Source organism: Oryctolagus cuniculus, chromosome 17 (genome assembly GCF_964237555.1).
Source record: "Oryctolagus cuniculus chromosome 17, mOryCun1.1, whole genome shotgun sequence".
NCBI classification, from domain to species: domain Eukaryota; kingdom Metazoa; phylum Chordata; class Mammalia; order Lagomorpha; family Leporidae; genus Oryctolagus; species Oryctolagus cuniculus.
Window position 1 is genome coordinate 13,607,670 of NC_091448.1, and position 14,464 is coordinate 13,622,133.

The 14,464-nt window shown below is 53.1% G+C and overlaps 1 protein-coding gene across 2 annotated transcripts in view; it reads left to right on the forward strand.

Annotated features, from left to right (window-relative positions):
- PITPNC1 (phosphatidylinositol transfer protein cytoplasmic 1) overlaps window positions 1-14,464 on the forward strand; it is a 277,922-nt gene that overhangs the window by 156,581 nt on the left and 106,877 nt on the right. The window lies entirely within an intron of this gene.

Below are 14,464 nucleotides of genomic sequence, written 5' to 3' on the forward strand. Positions count from 1 at the left end.
CTTTCCCAGGCACATTAGCAGGGAGCTGGACCATCTTTTTTTTTAAATATCTATTGATCTATTTGACAGAGTGACAGAGAGAGAAGGGGAGAGAGAGATCTTCCATCTGCTGTGTCACTCACCAGATGGCCATAATGGCTGGGGCTGGGCCAGACTGAAGTCAGGAGCCAGGAACTCCATCGGGGTCTCCCACGTGGGTGGGCAGGGACCCAGGTTCTTGGGCCATCGTTTTGCTGCCTGCCAGGAAGTACAGGGCAGCCAGGACTTGAACCAGCTGCTTAACCCACTGTTCCATGTTTTGAGCACCTGCCCTCGATAAAAGAAGCAATGGCAGTGGAGGTGTGCCCAGTGGCAGTGGGGGTGTGCCTTTCTGCTGGTTAGAATGGGTGCCAGCCTGCAGAGAGAAGGGCCTTGCTACCCAACCATTTAATCATCTAGATGAGAGAGGCAGAGAGAGGAAACTGAGCAACCAGGAGGAGTGAGGTGACCTCTGGTGAGAAGCCAGCAGCACAGGTGGGATTGCTCAGATTGGTTTAGACGAGCCTGGGAGGAGGGGCTCTGTTGGGAGCCACCCAAGGTGAATTTGGCTGATCTTCCCAGGAATGCCACAAGGGAGACCGAGGCTTTTTCCTGATGCCTTGGATTGGAATTTTGCTCGCTCTGTAGGCCTTGACAGCTTCCGCAGTGACCCAGCGAGCTGAGAGGTGCTGTGTGTTTAGACTGAAGATCTTTGTTCCTTTTCTTTCTGAAGTTCCCCCTCCCCCTTTATTCTGCGCCCCAGGCAAAGGGCAGGAGAAAGCAGTAAGATGCAGACTTAGGAGATTGGGGTCAGAACCCTAGGACTGATCTCGTTGGGAAGGCCATGAGAGAACCATTGCAGCTGCTTCGTAAGCTAAGGGAACAAAGCCCCCAAGCATCCTTTATCTGGGATGATGGAGACAGGGGTCAGCTGGTTAGGAAATAGCTTTTACCTTCACATCACAACTAACCCCGAAGAACCAAGGTAGTACACTATTTTTTTTTTAAAGAAAGATTTATTTATTTGAAAGGCAGAGTTACAGAGAAAGAGAGGGAGAATAAGAGAGAAAGCTCTTCCATCCACTGGTTCACTCTCCAAATGTCTACAGTGGCTGAGGTTGGACCAAGCCAGAGCCAGGAGCTTCGTCAGGGTCTCCCACATGAGTGCAGGGGCCCACGGACTTGGGCCATCTTCTGCTGCCTTCCCAGGTGCATTAGTAGGGAGCTGGAACATAAATGGAGCAGCCAGGACTTGAACTAGCGCTCATATGGGATGCCAGCGCTGCAGACGGTGACTTAATACAACCCTGGCCACAGTATACAAAAATTTTTTTAAAGACTTATTTTATTTATTTGAAAGACAGAGTTACAGAGAGAGTAGAGGCAGAGAAAGAGGTCTTCTGGCCGGCGCTGCGGCTCACTAGGCTAATCCTTCGCCTGCGGTGCCGGCACCCCGGGTTCTAGTCCCAGTCGGGGCACTGGATTCTGTCCCGGTTGCCCCTCTTCCAGGCCAGCTCTCTGCTGTGGCCAGGGAGTGCAGTGGAGGATGGCCAAGTACGTTGAACCCTGCGCCCGCATGGGAGACCAGGAGAAGCACCTGGCTCCTGGCTTCAAATCAGCACGGTGCGCCGGCCGCAGCGGCCATTGGAGGGTGAACCAACGGTAAAGGAAGACCTTTCTCTCTGTCTCTCTCTCTCTCTCTCTCTCTCTTTCTCACTGTCCACTCTGCCTGTCAAAAAAAAAAAATAGAGGTCTTCCATCCGCTGGTTCACTCCCCAAATGACCACAATGGCCATAGCTGAGCTGATCTGAAGTCAGGAGCCAGGAGCTTCTTCTGGGTCTCCCACATGGGTGCAGGGGCTCAAAGACCTGAGCCATCTTTCTGCTGCTTTCCCAGGCCATAGCAGAGGGCTGGATTGGAAGTGGAACAGTGGGTCTTGAACCGGTGTCTATATGGGATGCTGGCGCTGCAGGCCAGGGCTTTAACCAGCTGCACCACAGTGCTGGCCCCCACAGTACACAATTTTGAGTGGCAAGGAGAAGCATTCTATATTTCTTTAAAAAAAAAGAGTTATTTACTTTATTACTTTATTTGAAAGTCAGAGTTACACAGAGAGAGGAGAGGCAGAGGGGGTGGGGGAGTCTTCCATCCGATGGTTCACTCCCCAGTTGGCCGCAGTGCCTGGAACTGCACTGATCTGAAGCCAGGAGCCAGGAGCTTCCCCTAGGTCACCCACGTGGGTGCAGGGGCCCAAGGGCTTGAGCCATCTTCTACTGCTTTCCCAGGCCATAGCAGAGAGCTGAATTGGAAGTGGAGCAGCCGGGTCTCCAACTGGCGCCCATATGAGATGCTGGCACTGCAGGCCAGGGCATTAACCCACTACGCCACAAGGCCGGCCCCAAAGCATCCTATCTTTCTACAGGGAGCCATGTGAGCAGGGACGTGTCGCTCCCCCATTCGCAGAGGAACGACACTGGGCCCTGCGCTGTTCTTTCTGCTCGGCTCTTCCCGGGTTAGCTGCCAGTCCCTCACTCGCAGAGGAACAACGCCGTCCTGGGTTAGCTGCCAGCCCCTCCACCCCCCGCCGCTTTCCCCACTTCCGCGGAGGAGCAGCACACCACCGGCCAGCTCTCTCAGGGGCTGCTCAGATGTTCCTCAGGTGTTCCCCTTAGATGTTCCTGGTGCATGTTGTCTCTCTCCTCCTTTATAGTCCTCTTCCACCAATCCCAACTCTGCTGCCCACACGCCGAGCACGCTGCTCTCTTCCAATCAGGAGCAGGATCAGCTCCTGCAGTTTATCAGTCAAGTTGGCGAGAGGCAGCTGCGTAGAAGTTTACTCCTCCCCAGCACCATATTGCGGGAGAGCAGATGCATAGAATAAGTCTTAATTCCAGTAACTTAGTCTAGTCTCAGTTGCTCCCCACAGGGACGTACTGGGGACAAGGCCAAACAGTCTTCCCATTGAGGGCACTGATGAGCAAGGCAGCAACTAGGCACAGGCTTGGAGAGCACCCTCACGAAGAGGTGATGCAGGCATGGGTCATGACGTGGGACTGATGTCAGCAAGAGTGAGACGGCCAAGTTCAAAACTCTTCAGGGAGCTAGCATCATGGCTCCTGCAACACTGGCATCCTATATGGCTGCCAGTTCAAGTCCTGGCTGCTCCACTTCCATTCCAGCTCCCTGCTATTGCACCTGGGAATGCAGTGGAAGATGATCTAAGTACTTACACCCTTGAACCCACGTGGGAGACTCGGATGAAGCTCTTGGCTTCAGCCTGGCCTAAGTCCAGCCCTGGCTGTTGCAGCCTTCTGGGGAGTGAATCAGTGTATGGAAGATTTCTCTCTGTCTCTGTTTCTCTTCCTCACTCTCTAACTCTGTCTTTCAAATAAATAAATCAATCTTTTTTTTTTTTTTTTTTTTGACAGGCAGAGTGGACAGTGAGAGAAAGGTCTTCCTTTTGCCGTTGGTTCACCCTCCAATGGCCGCCGCTGCAGCCGGCGCACCGCACTGATCCGATGGCAGGAGCCAGGATCCAGGTGCTTTTTCCTGGTCTCCCATGGGGTGCAGGGCCCAAGCACCTGGGCCATCCTCCACTGCACTCCCTGGCCATAGCAGAGAGCTGGCCTGGAAGAGGGGCAACCGGGACAGAATCCGGCGCCCCGACCAGGACTAGAACCCGGTGTGCCGACGCCGCAAGGTGGAGGATTAGCCTATTGAGCCACGGCGCCGGCAATAAATCAATCTTTATTTAAAAAAAAAAATCTTCAGAGTTACAGAGAATTTAGCTGGAAAGTCTCTCACCATTTACAATTACCAGTTAGGGGATATACAGAGTTAGAAGCCTGCCTCATGCAGGACTAATCAGAGCCAGTACTACTCTGACACACACTGTGAATTTCCAAAGGAAGCTGTAGGACACAACCCGGCCAGCTCTGGAAGTCTGTCCCGGGACCTTGGATTTTTCAGGGCCAGTCATCTAAAACTTAGGGGGATTCCAGAAGTTTCTCTCAGCATCAGAGAGTTCTGGGCTGGTGGATCAATTCTGTTCAAGTGAACATTATTTCCGTTAAATTTCATTGGACTAAATATAGTGCCTGAAGATTACCGTCACTCATATACCAACGGTTTTTGAAGACTGCCCAGTAGTAATGAAAATATTTTGGTTTTGGAAGAGTCAGGTGACACTGAACATGTAAGTTCCCTTGTAAGAGAAGGCAGCAGCGCATAGGGGTGACGGTGAGTTTGCAGTAGGAAAATGGGCCGGGCCGGGGCAGGAGAGGGAAGCAGGCATTGGTCTACCCAGCTAAAATGCCCACATTCCACTTTGGAGTGCCTGGGTTTAATGCCCAGCCTCACTTCTGATCCAGCCTCCTGCTGACACCAGACCACGGGAGGCAGAGGGTGATGGCTCAGGGGGTGCCGGGTTCAAGTCCCAGCTGCACTCTGCATTCCAGCTTCCTGCTAATGCAGAGCTGGGAGGGAGCCATGATGGCTCAAGCAGTTGAATCCCTGTTATCCTCATCCAGTTGGGAGACCTGGACTGTGTCCCCAGCTCCCAAATATAGCCTGGCCCAGCCCACCAGTGCAGACGTTTGGGGAGTGGATGAGGAGATGGGAGCACTATCTGTCTCTCAGGAACAAGAGAGAGAACAAAAGAAAATAAACCCGTGGAATGGGTGAGCCCATTGCAAAGCGGCTTATCCCCAGATGTGCCGTCGCTCTGGTGTGGGGCAGGGGCTTGTCTCCCCGTCTCAGCAACCCAGCCAGGGCCTGGCGAGTGGGAGCTGGGGACCACCAGCTTGCCTGTGATCAGGTTACCCCATTTCTTTTTTTTTTTTTAACATTTACTTATTTATTCAAAAGTCAGAGTTACACAGATAGGAAGGGAGGGAGGGGGAGGGGGAGAGAGAGAGAGAGAGAGAGAGGTCTTCCATCCGATGGTTCACTTCCCAGATGGCCGCAACTGCACCGATCAGGAGCCAGGAGTTTCTTCCGGGTCTCCCACGTGGGTGCAGGGGCCCAAGGACTTGGACCATCCTCTACTGCTATCCCAGGCCATAGCAGAGAGCGGGATCAGAAGAGGAGCAGCTGGGATTAGAACCGGCACCCATATGGGATGCCGGCGCTTCAGGCCAGGGCATTAACCCGCTACGCCACAGTGCTGGCCCCAGGTTACCCCGTTTCCACATGCCCTCACTGCTCCAGAGCTCTGCTTTGTACTTCAGAGAAAATTAATTCAGCCATTTTCAGAAGGGAGCAGAAGATAATGCACATTTCTCTGCCACAAGGAGATGTTTCAATTGTTGGTTTTTTTCTTTTTTTAACACCACTCAGAGTACCTTTATAGAGGGAAATCGTCACAGAGAAGTTATTTTTTAAAAGGAATGCTCAGGAGAAGATTTTCCTAGGAAATCCTTTTCCGCGTTGTGGGTTTTCCGCTTGCGGTACTGAACAATGGGGCTTTTCTGCACTTGGCCGATGCCCGTGGAATCGTGCTCAGTTCCGATCGGTGACCTTGGAGGAATGCTGCTGCGGGGGAGGTTTCGTTCTGCAAAAATTGAATACCTGTGGCGATGGCTGCACTCATGGCAGCAGGGCAATTAAGGGAATGCAGAATTGCCCTGTCCTCTGACCATTCAGTCACTACCGTGCGCTCCGCTTCCCAGACGAGTGTTGCTGCTGGGATGTAGCCAGCTTTTCAGTTCAGAAGGTTAACACTGGTTGTGTGGACATGAAAGGGGAATCTGCCTGGCTGGTTCTGAGGGGAGAGTTGTAACAGGAACGCCTGCCCTCTGGCCACTCCCTGCCTGGCCGTACGCCTGCCCCTATCCAGGGAGTCACCCTGAGCCTTGCTCGCTCCGTCACTGACTGGTGTTTCCTTCTCGTTTCATGTGGTCTGCCTGTCTCTTTAAATTCTTGCCTGGCCTTTATCGCGTGCAGCTATCAGTATCCATGAGCATCCTCTGCTTATTTCTGCCTTGACAAGTCCAGCCCGAGATTGCACGAGCCTGAATTTCATTCCTCGGCTTGATTTTCCTAGAAGCAACCCTCCCCCATTCAGAAAATGTGTGCTCATTCATGTACTGGGCTCCGTCTCCCTCCCAGCCTTGCTTCTCCAGCGAGTTGCTGGTACCCGGCCTGGCAGAGGATGGGAGGGGGCTCCATCGACGAGTGAATGAACAGAAGTCCCCATGCAGGGTACAGGCTGGTGGGAGGCAGAGGGGCCGACGTGCGTTTCCTTGCCGTGAGCTGGAATACAGCAGTCTTCCGGCTGTAGCTCAATGCTCTGCCTTCCACACCCTCTTCCACTTCCCTCTCCGAGCCCACCGTGCGGCCTGGCCCCGTTCTCTCCCTGTGCGGCAGAGCTTTGGGAGGTCACTCTCTGATTCATCCTCATCCCGTGGTGCACATGCAGTTCTCTTCCTCCCTCCACTTCTCTTTGCTTTAAAGTTCCTCCTCTTTTTTCTGCATCTCCTCTGGAGCTATCTTCATGGCGCATTTCCCCCCAGCTACCCCCTCTAGCTGTGTGTCAGGTCAGAGGGGGCCCTCAAAACCCACAACGGTGACGAGAACCCAGAGAGGTGTCATGATTGCCTTTGATTCTTTGCCTGCATGGTGACTGAGACGGTCAGTGGAAGGCGGGCACCTGGACATTCCGCTTCTTGAAATTGCAGTGAGGAATTGGCTGCTTCGGGCCCTGGCTCCTCCACTTCCCGGGGACCCCTGCGGCCCATGCGGGAGTCCTGGGCTCAAGTGTCCCTGCTCCGCTTCCGGGTCCGGCTTCCAGATGGTGCGTACCCCAGGAGGCAGCAGGTGACGGCTCAAGTATTTAGTTTCCTGCCTCCCCTGTGGGAGACTCAGTTGGAGATTTGAGCTCTTGACTTTGGCTTGGCCCATCCCTGGCTGCTGTGGGCATTTGGGGAGTAAATCAGTTGCTGGAAGATCTCTCTCTCTCTCTCTTTGTCTCTGTCTCTCTCTCTCCTTTTCACATAAAATGAAAATTATGAATTAATTAACTAAAAATTTTCTTCCTAATGAAGCGAAAATTGAAATGTACCCTAGGGTCTCGGTGCAGAGTGCCCACGTGTCCGGGTTCACCATCTAGTCTCCTGTTTTACAAGCAACAAGGCTTTTCTCTGTTCCTTTCTGCCGTCTGCCACCCCCGGGGTCCTGAAAGGCAACAAACTCTAAACTCCACACCTGCTGTCACCAGCACTGTGGAACATTCTGGATGTGAGTCTCCCGTCGGTAAAAAGTAGAAACATTTGCAAATCTGATTTTCTTTCTGATCCCATCTCCAGTGCATCCTATTAAATGGAGTACACAATATGAGAGTGCACAATATGGTTCCAGAGACTCCGTGTCACCCTCCAGGGAACTCCATTAGAGGGAAGGTCAGGGCGTGTGGGGTTTCATGTTCACTGATGGCAGGGAACGTGTTGCCGGCTCTCAGAACAAGATGGCGAGAGAGGACACGTTGAGCTCCAGCTAAAAGCTAAAAGGAAATGATCTTTTAAAAGCCTCTAAATACTTCATCCACCCCAAGCCAGCTTCTCAACTCTTGCATTAAACTTTGATTTTAAGCCTCCTGGCAAAGACCCTATTCTCAGACATGGGAAGATTTGGGCTAGTGACCAGGAATAAAGCTCCAAGCTATTGGGCTCAGAGGTCTTCTTCCTGAATGGTTTTCAAAGTGTCCGTCCCTGAGCCCTGGACGTTCCCTGGACATGCCTCAGTGGCCATGATGTCCCTGCGCAATATTTTATTTAAAGAAAGAACTCAGATGCTATTTAAAAGCAGCTTGGAACCTACTGAGCTGTATCACCTCCCAGATCCTACCCTATTGGAAAAGTCTGAATAAAGTGTGACAGGGGAACTTCAAAAGGCTCGTGGGAAATCCGCTTAGGATTTAATTCCGCTGTCCGTGAACTTCTTGGAGCACTTTACTGGGTGAGACAGGAGCCGCGTGAAATTGCGATTCCCAGACTTGTCGGACTTGGAACCCTTCCACCTGCCTGGTGCTCTTCTTATCCATATGCCCCTTTTTAGGTTAGAGTGCGCCAAAATTTGAACAATTTTTGTAAAAATCCCATGATGTCTTTTAGAGATAATACATTGGGGTTTGAGGGTATCGTTGATGAACTCATTTACTTTGTCATTAAATTTTGCTGTATACTGAAGGGTAGTTGTTTGGGGGCTGGTGTTGTAGCGCAGTGGGTGCAGCTGCCGCCTGTGATGCTGGCTCTCACATGAGGGCCAGCTCCAGTCCTGGCTGCTCCACTTCCTATCCAGCTCCCTGCTAAGGGATCTAGGGAAACAGTGGAAGATGGTCCAGGTGCTTGGGCCCCTGCAACCAGGTGGGAGACCCAGATGGAGCTCCAGGTTCCTGACTTCCTCCTGGCCCAACACTGGCCATTATGGCCATCTGGGGAGTGAACCAGTGGGTGGAAGATTGAGCTCTGGCTCTCACTGTCTTTCAAATAAAGAACAAATATTTAAAAAAAAAAAGGATTTATTTATTTATTTATTTGAAAGAGTTAGAGAGAGGAGAGGCAGAGAGAGAGAGAGGGGTCTTCCATCCACTGGTTCACTCTCCAGATGGCCGCAACAGCCAGAGCTGCGCCAATCTGAAGCCAGGAGACAGGATCTTCCTCTGGGTCTCCTATGTGGGTGCAGGGGCCCAAGGACTTGGGCCATCTTCCACTGCTTTCCCAGGCCATAGCAGAGAGCTAGGATGGAAGAGGAACAGCCGGGACTAGAACTGGTGCCTATACGAGATGCCGGCACTTCAGGCCACAGCACAGGTCCCAAGAATGAATCTTAAAAAAAAAAAAAAAAAAAAAAAAAAAGTAGATGTTTGTCGCAAAATTCAATCCTTATAAAGATGTGTATCTCGGAAAGTGAAAGGGCCCTGTGGTTTTCCCCGCTGTTCCCTGTGAGAATGCGTTGGTCTCTTCCCGCAGTTCTTCTGCACATTTGCTGCACATTCTGCGTGACTTTGGGCCTACTGCTGGACCCCTGCGTGCCTCTGTCCCTTCGTGTGTGACATGAGGCTATGGATAGCTTTTGCTTAGGCGATTGTGTGAGAAGCAATGAGTTAAAGCGGGAGTTTGTATGTATCGAATACTGTTGACAGGAAACAGGAGAAGCCCTGAGTCATGCCTGCCTCAATGTTGGGCCAGGCCTGCCCCGACCTACACACAGAGAGCATTGACCGTGATTCCCTTTGATCACTTTGACCCAAAGTGAGGCCAGAACTTCCCAGGGTTAAGAAACATCTGGGGGTTAGCCGAGCGCGGGTGCGGATGTGAACTCAGAACCCTTATGTGCTGCTCCTGGGAACAGACACAGCCATCGGCGTTTCTCAGGTTGAACATAGAGTAACTGTGTGATCCCCAAGTCTACTTTAGGGAGAAAGACAACAGAGATGGAAACAGATGTCCATGCAAAGACGTGGCCAAGAATGCCCATGGCAGCCAGCATCCTTCCTAGTGGCCAACAAGCAGAAAGAGATGTCCACCCGCCAATGAATGCAGTTTGTACATCCGTGCAATGGAATATTACTCTGCAAGGAAAAGGAGTGGAGTGTGGATACAGGCTACAGCATGGAGGAGCCTTGAACGCATTCTGCTGACCGAAAGAAGCCAGACGCACATGACCGCATCGTCAGCGAGTCCATTTCTATAAAATGTCTAGAAGAGAAACCCAAAGAGACAGAAAGTAGATGAGTGGCTGCTCACAGGGTGATTGGTGTTGGGAGTGGTAAAAACAGGAAGGCTAACGGGAACCGGCCCTCCTTGGGGGTGACAAAAATGTTTGACAAGTAGATTGTGGCACTGGTTGCATGGCTCCGTGAATGTCCTAAGAATCATTAACTTGTCCTTGAAATGGATGGTTTGCAAGGTAAGTGAATACAGCTGTTTTTAAAAGAAAGAAGGAAAGAATCCGTGCCTGAGTTTGGGGGTCGGCGCCAGAACTCCACCAGCTTCCTGCACGCGGGGCATCAGGAGCGCGGCCTGGACTCTGTTTTTTAACCAGCCTGGCAGATGAAGCATCATTAAGCAGGCTTCGGAGACATGCTGTGATAGAGAATATTATTTTTATTCTACCTTGTAACCTGGGACAGCTTAGGCTTTTGCTGTAGGCTAGGTGCTGTGGGAGCCTGGTATCCTTTGATGATAAAAATGACAATCTTCAAAGTGAATGGTGCATGTTCTTCCAGAAGTTGCTGCCACTCCATGCTTCTGAAGCGCCGCGCCCTGCAGAGCCTCCGGCTCCTCTCCCAGGGCCCCCTTCGCTGCAGCTCCCCGCCCCTCCCACCCCCACCCCCCCCGCGCGCGCGCGCAGATGTGGCCACAGCAGCAAGGGGGCGAGCACCACCCAGAAACCAACGGCAAAATTCCCAGCGCATCTGACCCTTTCTCTTTAAGACTTTGATTTGCTTACCCTCAAGTTTTGTTCTCATAAGTGTTTCTTATTGCCATAGCAACCCTAATCAATCACCGGACCAAAAATAGCTCTTTCCTCCTTTCCAAAGCATGTCTGTCGTGAGTTGGAGAGTCAGCTCTGCTGTGCATTTTGCATCGGCCGCTTTCATTTCCCGACACTGGACCTGGGAGGGCTGCTGTCCGCTAATTACCTCTGCAGAGGCCCAGACGCCTCTCCTCTTCCCTGGCATTCTTCTTCCCAGCTGCACATCCTCCCACCACGTCCAAACGCTGCACGTAGAGGCATGGAAATGTTCAGCAGGAACCAGCCGCGCACTTTCAGGAGCTGGAGAGCTTACTGGTACCTGATGGTCATTCTCCAGTAAGAGGATTCTGCTGGGTCTGGAAGCCAGTTAAAGAAGCTCAGGAAATGAATTCGAAGGGAGCTGGAGACGGGAGCAGGTGGCAGCAACACTAGGAGGATTCTTCTGGCTTGGAAGGATCCAAGCTAAGAAGCAAAGAGGAGAGAGGAGGAGGGCTGCGTTCTGCTCTATTTCCCCGATAGCTTCAAGCCCCTGACTCTGTTTTCAGGGGGCTGGGGCAAAATGAACCCCGCATGGAAGAAAGTGAATGCTGTGTGATTCGCCGCTGTGTTCTCCCTGCCGAGCGGCGACTCTAAGAGAGACTTTTCATGAGCAAGAGGATTCTGGAGCTAGAATTAGCCCAGTGCTGGAGAGGGGAGGTGGGAAGGGGCAGAAGTGACTCCCTGGTGTCCAGCGGGATCCAGGAGAGGGCCCTGGATTTACTGCCCCTTGCTTCCGTCTATACAGAAGGTCTGCAGCGTGGTTCCCAGCTTCTGCCGCTTGGTGCTGTTCTGAGCTGCTCTTCACCTCGGCTTTTGTGATGTGGCCGAGTGAACCAGCAGGCACGAAGCCATGGTGTCTAGGAGGGAAGAAGTTCACGGAGACCTGGCAGAGTTCTTTTTTTTTTTTTTTTTTTTTTGATAGGCAGAGTGGACAGTGAGAGAGAGACAGAGAGAAAGGTCTTCCTTTTTGCCGTTGGTTCACCTTCCAATGGCCGCCGCGGCCGGCACACCGTGCTGATCCAATGGCAGGAGCCAGGTACTTATCCTGGTCTCCCATGGGGTGCAGGGCCCAAGCACTTGGGCCATCCTCCACTGCCTTCCCGGGCCACAGCAGAGAGCTGGCCTGGAAGAGGGGCAACCGGGACAGAATCCAGCACCCCGACCAGGACTAGAACCCGGTGTGCCAGCGCCACAAGGTGGAGGATTAGCCTAGTGAGCCATGGCGCCAGCTCTGGCAGAGTTCTTGTTTCCGGGTACGAAGCTGGCAGGAGGTCTAGGAGAAGCTAAGAGAGCAGGGGTGGGAAGAGCACCTGGCAAACAGGGCAGTGCCTGGATAGCTCCTCACAGCACAGGCAAGGAGCCGTCAGGTGTCCTGCCCCTGGCTGCTGCGGCAAGCCTGCCACCTCCAGTGCACCTTGCACGTGTACCACCCCCGGCCCCATTTTCTCCTCCTTCGCCAAGGGGAGTTTCACGGAGGGGGTGCCGTGGGTTCTGCCAGACGCCACCTGGCCTTGAACTTTCATTATCTCAATCCCCACTCCCCCAGCTACAAGGTGGAAGGGGCCTGTCTCTGTTTTATAGATGAGGGACCGGGGTTCGGAGGGATGTAGGAATTTTCCCAGCATCACGCAGCTTGCGAGAAGAAGAGCTGGGGTTTGAGCTAAAGTCTGTTTCACTCCCAAACCCTTTTTTCTACTGAATCATCACACTTCCTGTCTGTGGGCCAGGTGCAGGCCGCTGCATGGGGATGACAAGCTTATTGGCGTCAGTTACTAGTAACCGTCACCAATGCCATTGATTGGCAAAGCAGGTGATATCACAGGTGGAGGTGCTATGTCAGAAAGTCCAAGTGTCCCCTTCTCTGGAGGTCCAAGTGGTGTGGGGAGTGATGCTTTGCTTGGATGAGAGCCACCTGGGTGACTTGGGAGGGGAAGCAGGGCAAAGGGCAGGGGGTGTGTTAGTTTTTTATTGCTGCCTAACACATTTCCCCCAAACTTAGCATCTTAAAGCAACCACCTCAATGTCTGTCAGTCCTCGGGCCAGGAGGCCCAGGTTAGCGGGATCCTTGGCTCAAGACTGACCAGGCTGAAATCCCAGTGTTGGCCAAGGTTCCAATCCCAGCTGAGGCTCAGGGTGTCCTGCCAAGCTCTCCGGTGGCTGGCCAGGATTCAACCCTTGTGGTGGGAGGATTGAGGCCCCTCTGTCTACTTGGTGGTCCTCCAGGGTCACTCTCAGCTCCCAGAGGCCTCCTTCGGTTCCTAGCCACGTGGCACCCTCACAGCTTCAAAGCCAGGGGGAAACATCTCTGCTTTTTCTCCAGGGAGGTCATGGACACTGTGATGGCATCTCAAGGACAGTCTCACCTCCAGGCCCCCTGGGATGGCTGGAGGAAGTGATCCGGGGAGTGAGAGCCCATCCTATGCACAGGTCCCTCCCACACGGACAGGAAGGGGCACGCAGCATGTGGGCAGCAGTGCCTGCGACTCTGGGTGCCACCATGGCGTTTGGTTACTCTGGGCATTTGAGTCCTTCCCGCCTGCTGTTGGGGGACAAAGAGAACTTGAAGCATCCTGTGTTCTCAAATGACTGCTGTGCAGAACTCACACCCCTCGATCCCTCTTGGAGCGGGTTCAAGTGCAGTTCTCTGAGGGCTGCCCACTTGTCCGCTCCCGCAGTGAGGTGGACTTGCCCTTGCTCTGGGAAAAGTGTCAGCAGCTTTAGGGGAGAGCGTGCACGTAGTTGGGGCAAGTGCAGGGTCAGAAAGTGATCTCCCTGTTCCATCTGGAGAGAGGTGCAGGGCCTGAGTAAGGGGGGTGCCTGTGCCGTGAGCTGTTCCCAGGGTGGGCGGCTACTGGGAAGACCTCCTGTTAGCATCTCGGTGAAACAGCATGGCAAGCCGGCCCCGGAGACCGCCAGTGGTCAGGCTGTGATAAAGCTGCCTGCCCATGTGGAATAATCATCCAGGGGTAGGGTTTGAGATGTTGGATTAAGATTTAGGAAGGGAATCTCTGCCCGAGAGAGCTGTGGGCAGCAAGAACCAGTCCTCCGGAGGCGTTCCGGCTGAATCTAGCGTTAGGATGGGCCCGTGTTCCTGGGGGGAGAGAAGGCATCAGAGACACAGAGGCAGCAGATACGAAGCCAGGGGCGAGCCTGCAGTGGCCCAGGGCCCCCAGAAGCGCAAGAGGCCAGCAAGGACTCTTCCCGAGCAGCTTCAGAGGGACTGCGGCTCTGTCAGCACCCCGATTCCAGGCATCCCACAACCACGAGAGCATGAATTTCTGTTGCTATGAGTTACGGTGTTTGCGGGGAGTTCTTAGATATGCCAACCCTGGGGAAGTGATAACAGGGGTCGGGCAGGACGTTCAAGTTCCGGACAGCCCTTTCTGGCTTGGTGCACCTGTAGGATCCTTGCTGGGGACAGCCCACGGGCAGCTGGCAATGTGCAATGTGTGAGGCATTATGGGAGGCATCCATAATAGTCGTGGAAAAGGCAGAAGCAGGTTCCATGGCTGGGGAGAGGGCAGAGGGTTCACCTGCATGGAGAGGTGGAGGAGGGCAGAGAAGGAGGTGCTGTTGGCCACTTGCTAGTGCACACGGGTCTCCAGGGCGTGTGTGTGAGAGCTGATATGGGCTATGAATTCCTTGATAATCGATCGTCTCCATAGCAGATGGCCCGGTTGAGAAGATGCAGGAGGCAGAAAGATAAAGCTAACAAGCATTTAGTAACTTTGATGAAGACAAAGAGAGACGTGACATTGACGGTGACTGGAGGAAGAAACAACCCAGGGCACTTTGTGCTTATTTGTAAGAATATGACACTTGTCCTTGGACGTTTAGGCTGTAGACGGAGGCAGGGAGAGGACACCAGTTTCAGTGAGACAGGGTTCCAGAGAAGAGCCATACAGACCTGTGTGCCAGGAGCTGGGCGGC